This window comes from Pongo abelii, chromosome 5 (assembly GCF_028885655.2).
Source record: "Pongo abelii isolate AG06213 chromosome 5, NHGRI_mPonAbe1-v2.0_pri, whole genome shotgun sequence".
NCBI classification, from domain to species: Eukaryota; Metazoa; Chordata; class Mammalia; order Primates; family Hominidae; genus Pongo; species Pongo abelii.
In genome coordinates this window covers 2,885,587-2,899,432 of record NC_071990.2, presented here as the reverse complement: position 1 = coordinate 2,899,432, position 13,846 = coordinate 2,885,587, and positions in this window count along the sequence as shown.

Below are 13,846 nucleotides of genomic sequence, written 5' to 3'. Positions count from 1 at the left end.
TTTTGTGTTTTTCATAGAGACAGGATTTTGCCACATTGCCCAGACCGGTCTCAAACACCTAAGCTCAAACAATCCACCTGCCTGAGTGCTGGGATTACAGGCGTAAGCCATGGCACACAGCCAGAAAACAGAAAATAGATTTTCACACAGCCAGAAAATGGGCCATGGCACACAGCCAGAAAATAGGTTTTGAATGAATATATGCAAATAACTATAGTATCTGTGATGGCATGAGCCATGGCACACAGCCAGAAAATGGGCCAAGACACACAGCCAGAAAATAGATTTTGAATGAATATATGCAAATAACTATAGTGCCATAAATTAAGTACATTTGCAAATATCTTTTACATTCTGGAGAAATCAGGTAGAGAGTAAAATATGCTTTAAATTTTGGTTACAAGATTGTACTTTAGCCAATTGTTAAAGGCTGTAAATAGCTTAAAAGAGAAAAGTTTTTATGGACTTTGAAAAGCAAAAGAGTTAACAATGTTTTAAACAAAAAGCTATAAAAAGATTATTTTAGTTTTCCATTAGTTTAGTTTATGTAATTAACTTCTGTTCTGCTCGATATTTATGAACACATTAGCTTTTAATGGGAGTCTGGGAAGTTTTTTCTTTATTCTAATGTTACAATTTCCAAAGTTATTAGAAACCTGCACTCGAGAGCACCTGTTAGAGGTTGGAATTGAACAACGAGAACACATGGACACAAGAAGGGGAACATCACACTCTGGGGACTGCTGTGGGGTGGGAGAATGGGGAGGGATGGCATTAGGAGATATACCTAATGCTAAATGACGAGTTAATGGGTGCAGCACACCAACATGGCACATGTAAACATATATAACAAACCTGCACGTTGTGCACATGTACCCTAAAACTTAAAGTATAATACTACTACTACTACTAATAAAGAGCACCTGTTAGAGTTCTACGGGTGATTATAAAACCACCTTGATCTAAGGCAGACAGAAAAAAGAGGACAATAAAGAGCTTTAGAAAACTTTATTTAACTCTATAAGGCAGGTTAACCATTTGAGCTCTGAATTTTTCCTGTTGCAACTTGCCCATAAGTTTAAAATGTACATGAAAACAGGCCATAATATGCAAGCAGCTGGAGTTTTAAAGAGAACAATAAAATCAAAGATTAGGATGTTAGAAATTGTCTTTCCCTTTTAAGGCCGGATCTTTGGATTGAACAGATAAAGAGAAAAGGAAAAGAAAGAGTGGAGAGGCAAGGGTTCAGCTTTACAGGAGGGTTTGTGAGCCTCCCAGCTACTGCATGGTGTGGAGCTAGCACTTTTTTCTAAGTTGAGCTGTTTTCAGCTGGAGCAGAGAGCCCCTTTAGATTAAGGCCACTGGGGGTTGAATTTTTGTTCTGGGGCTCCTTCAACTTTCAAGGCAATCCTGTTTCCAGTGGCTAAGCTTGTGGCAGAGTGGATAAGCATGTACAGCTTTTCCCCATTTATTTTATTGGGTAAGTTGCCTTTTAGTGGCCTGGGCTTTTGCACAGATGGCAGTTATTTGGAGGAGTGTCCTTAGGGAAACCTGGAGAAGCTGGGGGCTTGTAAAGCAGCCAGCCATTGAACCTGCCTCTTGTCCCTGCATTTTTGTTTTTTTCTTTTCCTTAGCCCTGTTTTCCTTATTTTGCTTTCGATTATAAAGACTGAGGAGGTTAATCTGAGGATTTCCTTCATAGGGGCCATGCTGTGTTACAAAAGAAAATTAGATATTTCTTTTTTTGAGAGTCTGAGGGTTAAATTTGTCTTATTGCTTTAGGATGCAGCCTATCGGTGAGTCTGAAGGAATAGACGGGGTTTGTTCCATGGCGGAACTGGAAAACACACCCCTCGGGGGCAGTGCCAGTCAGGGTCACGAACCACACTTCTGCTTGGGGCATCCTGCCAAGATGAATGCCAAGATGTTTGCCAAGTTCCACATATGTCTGCTGAGGGACTTGGGGTGCACTGTATAAAGGGGCATCCCACCTATCAGTAAAGATCATCCAGGGGGCCCTACGAGTGGACAGCCAGTCCAGATTCTCACTCACACTGGGTAATCAACCATGTTTGGAGTTTGAGATTGTGTTTTAGGTATTGTATGAGGAAGGAAGGGTACAAGAAGATCTCCACGGGTGCCAGCCCAGGAAAGGGAACGGGGAGGGGAAGACTTACTATTCTGAGGCTGTCTGAAATTACCTAATTTGGCAACATCTGGAACAGGATGGCTGGGTGACTCCCTAGAATTTGGGCTGAGACAGAGGGTCTGAGCCACCTGAAACGTGAGAGAATTTGCCCTGAACGGGCTTCCATGTCAATTGCAGCACACGTAGGGACCACAATCAGAAAAGAGAGGCGAGCCTTTTCCCCTTCCGGGCAGGGCAGCTGACCCCATTCACTCTTTGGCCTTCAGGCAACGCTGGACAGTGGCCCTTGCCAGTTACCCTCAATTACCAAAGAATTATTAAGAAACGGCAGCCGACAGACGAAAGGAGAAAAGGACTTAGGTCTCTCACCTGACCTGGGCAGTGGCGGTCAGACGTTTTCACACAAGCACCTTTCAGTCCCACAGGAGTATAGCCCCAGCCAGAGACCTGCAACTGTCTCTGTGCTTAGACGCTGTCCACCGAGGTTCCCGAGTTGAGAAAGAGAAAGAGAGAGGGAAGAGAATTCCCCATGAGGAGAGTGTTCCCCTGTACGGAGAGATCCCGGGAGGACCACTGAAATGTCTTGGGTGAGTGGCGACTATCTGGGCCGGTGGTGTGGGAGTGTAAGATTTACCAAGACAGTTGTAGGTAAAGAATGGCAGATTTATTAGATAAAGTAGGAAAATACGTTGCCAGGGAGACAATTGGCAAGTCAGTGGAGGCTGACTACAAAGAAACAAAGGCTTGTGGAGATTGTATAGGGTAGTGTTTATGCTGAAGAGGGCTTTGTGCAGTACTGATAAGGCCAAGACTGCGCGGAGCTAACTTGCAGGCGTCCAGCTGGGTGCAGAATTGTGAGTTATTTGTGCGGGAGGGCGATGTGTTCTGGACCATGAAGAAAGGCAGACTTGTAACTTACCTGCTTTCTCTTTTTGCTTTCCCTTGGACCTGCCAGCCTGACTCCCTTTCTCTAATTAGGACTCCACAGTATTCTTTTGTTAGCTTATTAGATTTTGAATGTCTGCAGGTCTGTAGTGATCTCCCACCTTTAATTTCTAATGTCGGTAATTTCTGTCTTCGTTTTTGCTTGATCAATCTTTATAGAGATTTATCAGTTTCATGGACCTTTTCAAAGAATCAGCTTTTGTTTTCATTTCATTTTCCCTACTGTTTGCTGTTTTCAATTGTATGGATTTCTACTCCTGTTTATGATTTCCTTCCTTCTGCTCGTGTTGGGTATGTTTCACTCTTTTTTTATTTCTTAAGGTGTAGGCTATTATTGATTCAAGACCCCCTTTTCTAATGTAAGCATTTTAATGCCGTGAATTTCCCTCTAAGGACTACTTTAGTTGCATCTTACATATTTTCATATGTTGTATTTTCATTTTCACTCAGTTAAAAATACTTCTAATCTCTCTGAAGACTTCTTTGACCCATGGGTCACTTATAAGTATGTTTAATTTCCAAGTGTTTGGTGTTTTTTCTATTGTCTTCCTTTTATTGATTTATAGTTTAATTCTATTATGGTAATAACATATTTTGTATGATTCCAATTTTTCCAAATTTGTTAAGCTGCAGGATATGATCTATCTTGGTGAATGTTCCAGGTGTGCTTGAAAAGAGTGTGTATTCTCTCATTGTTGGATGGAGCGTAACATACATGTTCATTGGATCTAGTTGATTAATGATTGTGTTAGTCTGTTCTGCATTGTTATAAAGTAATACCTGAGGCTGGGTAATTTATAAAGAAAAGATGTTTATGTGGCTCATGGTTCTGCAGGCTGTACAGGCACAACACCAGCATCTGCTTGGCTTCTGGGGAGGCCTCAGGAAGCTTCTAATCATGGCACAAGGCAAGGGGAGCCAGCTTATCACATGGTGAGAGAGGGAGAGAGAGAGATAGAAGGGAGGAGGTGTCAGGCTCTTTTAAACAATCAGCTGTCACGTGAACTGGATAATAGATAAGCTGTTTCAACTAGATAATAGAGTGAGAACTCACTCATCACCAAGGGAACGGCACCAAGCCATGCATGAGGGATATGCCCCCACGTCCCAAACGCCTCCCACTAGGCCTGTCTCCAACATTGGAGGTCACATTTTAACATGAGATTTGTAGGGGACACACATCCCAACCATACCAGTGATGGAATGTCATCTCCTTGATGATTTTCTGTCTCTAGTTCTCTGTATTGCTGAGATAAATGGTTTCTAATGAGAAATCTGCAGCCATTTGAATTGTTGTTACCCTATGAGTAATATATATATTACCCATATATATATTTTCTTTGACTGCTTTCAAGAGTTTTTCTTTATCCTTATTTTCATGTGTTTTGCTATGATATATCTGGATGTGTAATTCTGTCAGTTTATGTTGTTTGGAGTTTGAGATTGTATTTTGGTTATTGTATTTTTCAGTTGTAAAATTTCCATTTGCTTCTTTTTCTTTTTGTTTTTTTTATTTTCGAGACAGTATAACTCTGTCACTCAGGCTGGAGTGCAGTGGCGTGATCACAGCTCACTGCAGCCTTGTACTTCTGGGCTCAAGCAATCCTCCTGCTTCAGCCTCCCAAGTAGCTATGAATACAAGCACGTGTCACCACACCCACCTAATTTTTTTTTTATTTGTCGTAGAGATGGGTTCTCACTATGTTACCTAGGCTGGTCTCAAACTCCTGATCTCAAGTGATCCTCCCACCTTGGTCTCCCAAAGTGCTAGGATTAGATGCGTGAGCTCTCGTGCCTGGCCTGTTTCTTTTTTATATCTTCAATTTCTTTACTGAGACTTTCTCCTTTCCCCTGGTTTCTAGAATATTTGTAATTGATCATTGGAGGGTATTTTTGTTTTTGTTTTTTCTGTTTTGTTTTTTTTAAATGATGGAATTTCATTGGCCAGATGTCTGAAGTCAAGATGTCGACAAGACTGGTTCTCTTTGGAGACTGTGAGGGTAGATCTGTCCCATACCTCTCTCCTGGTTCCTAGTGGGCGTAGGTAATCATCGGTGCCCTTGGCTTGCAGCAGCCTCACTATAGTCTCTGCCTCCATCCTCACATGGCCTTCCCCTCGGAGGCTTCTCTGGGTCTCAAATCTCTCTCTGCTTCCTCTTATAACAACACAGCCACTGGGTTTAGGGTCCACCCTAGATTCAGGATCGTCTCATCTTGAGATCCTTAACTTACTTATGCCTGCAAAGACCTTGTTTCCAAATACGATCACATTCTCAGGTACCAAAGGTTAAGTCTTACGCATGCCTTTTGATGGGGATACAATTCATCCCACTGCAGGGAATATTTACATATGATAAAATTCAACAATTTTAAGTGGCCAGGCATGGTGGCTCTCCCCCGTAATCCCAGCACTTTGGGAGGCCAAGGCAGAAGGATCGCTTGAGCCCAGGAGTTTTAAGAGCAACCTGAGCAACATAGAGAGACCAGACCCCACTTCTACAAAAAATAAAAAATAATATTTGCCAGGCGTGATGGTGCATGCCTGTAGTCCCAGCTGTTCAGAGAGCTCTCTCACCCTATTTCCACCATGTGAGATACAACGAGCAGTTGGCAGCATGTAGTCTGGAAGAGGGCCCTCACCAGGACCGGATGGTGTTGGCACCCTGATCTTGGACTTTCAACATCCAGAACTGTGAGAAATTAATTTCTGTTGTTGATAAGCCACCCAGTCTATGGTATTTTGTTATAGCAGCTAGAACTGACTAGGACACTCTATTAAGAAATCTATACTTGACATTCGGAAAATATTGAGAAAGGCAAATATGACCAATGCAAAATTTGGAGCCAAATGAAATTGTTTCTTTTTTTAAACTAGAGACTGGGTCTCACTATGTTGCCCAGGTGGGTTTTGAACTCCTGGGCTAAAGCAATCCTCCTGCCTTGGCCTCCCAAAGTGCTACGATTAGAAGTGTGTGCCACCACACCTGGCCAGGGTTGTTATAGTCTAGTAATGATGAAAATGCATCTCAAGCGCATAAGCTTGGGAGGTACCTCCTGAGTAGTGGCTGAGGGCATTCATTTGTCTGCACTTGAACTATGGGTATATGTTTATATTTTGGAAATGTTAAGGAGTACCATTAGTTCCTTGCTCTAAACCCCTATTCCTGGCCCTTGTTCTGCCATTCAATATGTGGTCATAGTGGGACAGTTTCTTAAGAAGAAAGAAAGGGAATCCTTAAAGAAGAGACTAAGACATTAATTAATCCAGTAACTCACCAGTGATGTCTTTCCTTGTGGCCCTTGGCTCAGAGTCCATGGCATGTAAATCAGACACAGTGACTGTGCAGCCCTGCCTGCTCAGTTCACCCACACCCATGTTCTTCAAGGATGCACATAGATGATGACCACTTTCTTACCTAAGTCACGAGCAGCGAAAGAACCTCACGAGGAAAAAATTCCTCTTAGTCATAATTCAAGGAAGAAGAAAACCATTAGCAAATGCATCACTGTAGTCAAAGCTGAAAAATAAGACTTTTAGTACATACTCTTAAAATGGTGATCATTTTACACTATTTTAAGGGATAATTTATAAGGTTTACTTTCATCTAATTTTACAATACACAGTCTTGGAAAATAAGATGGAATAAATCTATGCCCTCTCCAAATGAAATAACTAAACTTTATGAAAAGTCTGATATAATGTGGCTATTCTAGGTGAGAGGTTTTAGCCTTGTCCTTCTGAGAACAATAATAGTTCATGCTGCATGTTGAATTCACCAGGGCACTGACTTTCGCTCTTAGCCATGGTCCTACCCTGACAAATATCAATCTGATCATAAGAATGTTTAGGTTTTCTTCTCCTCCAAGCACAAGGGAATTTGATACCTAACACAAAGCAGAAAGAATGGCCAAAGATCCTGGGAGCCTGAGACCCATCCTCTTTGGGTGGTGATACAGGTAATGGGGAGAAATCTGGCAGTGGCAATGTCTCATGGCTTCGATTATGTGGGCACCTCACCCACCCCTAGTGTGGCGCGTTCTTATTTCAGAAATCCCTATAAGACTTCTCGTCTTTCTGGAAGACAAATGGGCAAACAGCTTCTGTGCCAGAGAGAGATGCATGAAAGGCAAAACGCTGAAGTGTGAGCCAGGGAAACTGTGATTATAATGATACAGCCTGGATTTGGAACCGTCTGTTCAGGCCCTTCAAAAGAAAAAATATTGTACATAATGCTAAAATCACTGGTTTCAGTTCATCCTACCAAGAATAGGAGTTGAGAATTAAGCAATGTTATTGTTAAAGTTTTTAATCCTGATCCCCAAAGCCCATGTTTCATGTCTTCTAAAAGTAGCTTAATTTTTTTTCCTGAGAATTTAATTTATGGCTCCAATCTGAATATGGCAAAAAGGAGGAGCCCCTGATAGATCGGCCAGCAACCACCTCTCTAGGAGCCAGCATCAGTGGGGCGGGTCTGTGAGGTTGTCCCAGGGCTCTGCTGCCACCTGCAGCCTGTGCAGCTCAAAGGCATATTCGTGACAGCCAGTCCGACATCAAGTGCACCTGGCATCCTCTGCTGCACAGGAGTGGGAAATCCTGGGAGGTCGAGGCTGCAGTGAGCCATGATCATGCCACTGCACTCCAGCTTGGGTGACAGAGTGAAACCCTGCCTCAAAACAAAAACAAAATCCAGTTAATCTCATCAGTCCCTAAATGCCCTTAATAGTCGCCCTTCCACCCTTAATAGCACAAGAATGCTGAGTGTTTTCTTTCAAACCTTGAGAGGTGAGCTAACAGCGAAGTCTGATTTATCCACTAGCATGGGTGCTTTGACCCTGCCATTCTGGGGTCACTGTTGAGTTTACATCCTGCACAGGCTCATGGACATGTGTCCACTAGGGTGGACATGCCCTTGAGTGTTCAGGGCTCACACTCCCAAGGAGACCTCCGTGTGGACTCTGAAGGGCCATTGACTCAGCTATTGTCCCCAAAGCAACATGCCCTGCCTCGGTGGTAGGCCTCAAGAGGTTTTGGCGTTGGCGGGGGAATGAGTGGTGTTTTGTTTTGAGACAGGTTCTTGTTCTATCACCCAGGCTGGAGTGCAGTAGTGTGATCATGGCTCACAGCAGCCTCAACCTTCTGGGCTCAAGTGATCCTCCCACCTCAGCCTCTCAAGTAGCTGGGACCACAGGCATGCACTACTATGCTCAGCTAACTTTAAAAAAAATACTTTGTAGAGATAGGGTCTCGCTATGGTGCCCAGGCTGGTTTCCAACTCCTGGGCTCAAGTAATTCCCCTACCTCAGCCTCCCAAAGTGGTAGGGTTACAAGTGTGAGCCACTGTGCCTGGCCAAGAGGATTTTTAACACAATATGCATCCATATTTTATATTACTCTTTCTTATCACAAACTATTTCACATGTATAAAAGTAAACTGTATAGAAATTGACTTATACATGACAGTGAAATGAATACTTGAGTACTCACCATTTAGCTGAAGACACAGATCATTAAAAATACCTTCAAACACCTGTGTGCCCCCTCCCATCACATTACTATCCTGAATATTTAATTATGCTTTTCCACATGAATTTGGCAGGTGATTTTTTATTTGGTATGTTTTTATACTTGGACTGAGTGATATCTATAACCTGTATTTTTCACTCAACTTTATAATTATGAAATATACACATCTTGATGTGTGGACCTGTAGTTAATTATTTGCCAATTGGGTAGTATAGTGAGATGTGTAAATGCTCAATTTTACAGTGAATTTTTGAACAATGTACTAATGGACACTACCCACCAGCAGAGTATGAATTCAACTGTTGACCCACAGTCTCACTAACACCTGGTATTGTCTATATTGCTGGGTGCAGTGATTTTTTTATACCTATGAGATCAATTTTGTTCAAAAATTTTTTTAGAGGGAGCTTCGCTCTTGTTGCCCAGGCTGGAGTGCAATGGCGCGATCTCAGCTCACTGAAACCTCTGCCTCCCAGGTTCAAGCAATTCTCCTGCCTCAGTCTCCTGAGTAGCTGGGATTACAGGCACGCACTACCACACCAGACTAATTTCGTATTTTTAGTAGAGATAGGGTTTCTCCATGTTGGTCAGGCTGGTCTCGAACTCCCAACCTCAGGTGATCCGCCCACCTTAGCCTCCCAAAGTGATGAGATTACAGGCATAAGCCACGCGCCTGGCCAATATTTATTATTTTAATGGCATCTGTTTGACTACCACTTACTAAGAGATGTGTCCTGAAATCTCCCACTGATAGTGGATTTTTCGATTTCTTTTCATAATTCAGTGTTTGCTTTATATACTTCGAAGCTGTTTATTAGATATATACCAAGTTTGGAATCGGTGTAACTTCATATTGAATTGATACGTTCATCATTACACAGAGACCTTCTTTATTCCTAATCATGATTTTTGCTCTAATGTCTATTTTTGCTTGATATTCATACAATGATCCTACCTGCTTTTGAGTATTTGCGTGGTATACCTTTTTCCGTCCTTTTACCCCTAGCATTTTGTGTTGGTGGCTTAGATATATCTCTTGTAAACTGAAGGTAGCTAAATTCAAGCTTTTTATCCAGCTAGACTCTTTTAACTGACATTTTTTTCTATTTACCTTTTTTATGATTACAGGTATACTAGGATTTTTTTTTTCCACCATTGTATTTTGCACCTTCAATTTGTCCTTCTTTTACTGTTGATTTTTTTCCTCCACTCTTATCTTCTTTTGGATGACAGCATTTTTTTCTTATTCCATTTTTCCCCTCTACTAATTTGACCTCAATTTCTATTATTTTAATACTTATCCTAGAAACTTGAATATACATATATCACTTAAAAATCTAAATCATTAGCTTTATCCCCCTCCCTGAAAAAAGAACTGTTTTTATTTGGATTACACCCTCCATATATTATTTTTGCCCAGGATTATAATTTTATCTGCTTTTTAACCCTATAAATTAGGCTACATTGTTATTTACTTTTGAGACAGGGTCTCATTCTGTCATCCAGGCTGGAGTACAGTGCAATCGTAGCTCACTGCAGCCTTTAACTCCTGGGCTCAGTGGATCCTCCCACCTCACCCTTCCGAGTAGATGGGACTACAGGCGAGCACCGTCATACACAGCTGATTATTTTGATTTTTTGTAGCGATGAGGTCTTGCTGTGTTGCCCAGACTGGTCTCAAACTTCTGTTCTCAAGCCATCCTCCCACTTTGGCTTTCCAAAATGCTGGGATCACAGGTGTAAGCTACCGTGCCCGGCCACTAATCTATGTTTAATTTACTGTCTTTTATGTATTTTAATTCTAAATGTTCCTTTGTGTTTCAAATCTGGTCACTTTTGAATGTCTTTAAACATTTTATACATGATTATTTTGTGGTACATATCCCATAATGCCAATATTTGAAGACTGAGTGATTAAATCTATTGCTTATTGTTTTTATTTCCAAGCATGTTTTGTTTCCTCATCTGTTTGGTAATTCTGGAGGGCATATATTACACTCATCTTAATCAAAGGCAATCCTAATAGCCATGAGATAATGGTTTTCTCCAGAGAATGTTTACTTACATTACTTACTATACTTAAGGTTGCTATCACTGGGGATCACTTTGTACTTTACTCACTTCTGGATGTGGATAGAATAAATTCCAAATCCAAACCCTATGGAACAAGAAGGGTTTATCCTTCTACCCAGATTTGAGAAGAAAATAGGCGACGTGCCTATCTCCCCATAAGGGTGAACGTACTTCACCCACTTTGGAGCCCCTCCAGTCTTGATTCAGCTGCCCACAAGGTGTCCAGAATTGGTGGCCTCTTAGTCTGACTTCAAAAGTCAAGCCACAGACCCTTGCGGTGAATGTGACAGCTCTTAACGTAGCACATCTGAAGTTTTTTCCTTCTGGTGGGTTTCCATTCTTGCTGGCTCGGACAGAAGTAAAGCTGCAGCCCTTTGTGACAACTATTATAGCTCATAAACACAGCGTAGACCGTAAAAAAGTGCAGCAGCAAGAGATATCACAAAAAACAAAAATAAAATAAAATAAAGCTGCCACAGCACGGAAAGAAATCCGCGCAGGTTGCTACTGCTGGCTCCGGCAGCCTGCTTTTATTGTCTTATCTGGCCCCACCCACATCCTGCTGATTGGTAGAGCCGAGTGGTCTGTTTTAACAGGGCGCTGATTGGTGCGTTTACAATCCCTGAGCTAGACATAAAGGTTCTCCAAGGCCCCACCAGAATAGCTAGATACAGAGTGTCGATTGGTGCGTTCACAAACCCTGAGCTAGACACAGGGTGCTGATTGGTGTGTTTACTAAACCTTGAGCTAGATAGAGAGTACCGATTGGTGTATTTACAATCCCTGAGCTAGACATAAAGGTTCTCCACGTCCACACCAGACTCAGGAGCCCAGCTGGCTTCACGGAGGTGGAGCTGCCTGCTAGTCCCGCGCCCTGTGCCTACACTCCTCAGCCCTTGGGTGGTCGATGGGACTGGGCGCCTGGAGCAGGAGGTGGCGCTCGTGGGGAAGTTTCGGGCTGTATAGGAGCCCACGGAGAGGGTGGGAGGCTCAGACATGGCGGGCTGCAGGTCCCGAGCCCTGCCCTGCGGGAAGGCAACTAAAGCCTGGCGAGAAATTGAGCGCAGCGCCGGTGGGCTGGCACTGCTGGGGGACCCAGTACACCCTCTGCAGCTGCTGGCCCGGGTGCTAAGTGCCTCTGCCTGGGGCCGGCAGGGCCTGCCGGCTGCTCCGAGTGCGGGGCCCGCCAAGCCCACGCCCACCCGGAACTCCAGCTGGCCCACAAGCGCCGCGCGCAGCCCCGGTTCCCGCTCGCGCCTCTCCCTCCACACCTCCCTGCAAGCTGAGGGAGCCGGCTCCGGCCTTGGCCAGCCCAGAAAGGGGGTCCCACAGTGCAGCGGTGGGCTGAAGGGCTCAAGTGCCGCCAAAGTGGGAGCCCAGGCAGAGGAGGGGCCGAGAGCGAACGAGGGCTGTGAGGACGGCCAGCACGCTGTCACCTCTCAGTGGCACAGCCCCCAGGCTTGGTCTTGCTGCCTTTTGCTTGGTTATTAGTATTTGATGCGATGCAGCCTAAGGTTCCACACTTGCTTACCAATCCGCTGTCAGCAACTTGTTTGTTGTGGTGGTGGTTGTGGGGTGAGGGGTTGGGGATATGCTTGGGCATTTTCCTTCATTTTTATGATCTTAGTAACACGTTTAAAAGTGCATTTGCTGTGATTTACTTGGCATCTAGAAGTGTTGCTGCAGGAGAGCTTTTCAGATGTCTTGTCTGCAACAGAACAAGAGGTGAAAGTCTGCATGGTTTTTGACCTCACCCAGACACGACACAAGAATCTCTGACCCACAAAACATGAGATCCTTGTTGAGCCGGGGACCCCGCCTTAGGTTTCTGCTGTCGCTTCTTAAAAATGGCCTTTGTTCAGTGCTGCTTCAATTCCCCGAAGGGTTCCTTCCCGCAGTGGAGCAGAGCAGAAGCTTTGGAAAAGGCCGCCTGGGTTTTAGTTTGCATGCTGCCTCTTGTAGGGGTGGAGCCTGGTCAAGTGACTTGAGCTCTGTAAGTTTCGGTTCACCATCTGTAACATGAAGATAACAAAAACTTACAGATTGTCAGCTCAGGCTGCGAGACATCAACAGAGGACATACCTTCCATCCGTGATTCAAGAATTCAGATGACACACACTTGGATTCTGGGCAGCTTTACTCTCAATACATTCTCATCAAACACATCACTGGCTGCATCGACGTTCCAGCGCATCAGCCCACTTTATGGGAAGAAAGAAACGGGGAGAGATGAGCAGAAATCAGACTTCTCAGCAGACACAACCCGAGGCAGGGTCAGCACCTGGGCCGTGGGGATCCCAGACAGGATTTGAAGCTCCTCGTGGGATTCTAGGGGAAAGGTTTCTCGTGACAGGACTGAGGACACGTTGGCACCTTGCGTATCAGGTGGGGCAGCTATGGAAGCCAGACTCCCTTTCTTTCATAGATGGGGAAAGTGAGGCCCGAAGAGGTGGGGGAGCTTGTTCAGGGGTACTCAGCTGCTGGCAGAGCTGGGCCTGGATGCAGGACTGCATCAGCCTCTTCTGCCTCTGTCACTTCCCCACAAGGGCAGATTCTTTCTCACCTTTTCCTCCTCCTTCTTTGTGTGTATACACTTAACCTGCTTCATGAGGAGATATGCTACTTTGTTTTGTTATAATTTTTATATACCTCTATGAATGTTTTTAGATTATGGTCATCAGATTCCAAAATTAATTTATGTTTTGTTTTCACTGGAGTACTGCATATTCCCATGTAGATAGTCACCATGCTTGCAGCATTATTTAGGATTCTTTGATTGTAACTGCTGTACACTCAACTCACAGCATTAAGCAAAAAAGGCAACATCTTGCCTCACATAACTGAAGAGCTGAAGAGGAAAAGCTCCAGTTCAGGCAGGGGTGGATGCAGGTGTTCACAGCGTGTCACTAGAAAGTTGTCTCTCTGTGTGGCTTGGCCGCACGGTCCTCTGCCTGGGCTGCATTTGTAGGTCAACGCTCTCTATGTGTTGGCCCCTGACCCACTTACTTCATCACAGCTCCAAGTTCAGAAGCAAGAAAGGTCTCTCTTTCCTAATAGGTCCAGTGAACCCTGAGTTCAGTCTCACTCCCTGGGGTGGTTACGGCTAGGCCACGGAACACTGTGATCAGTCAGGGCTGTGAACTGCCACTCCTGGG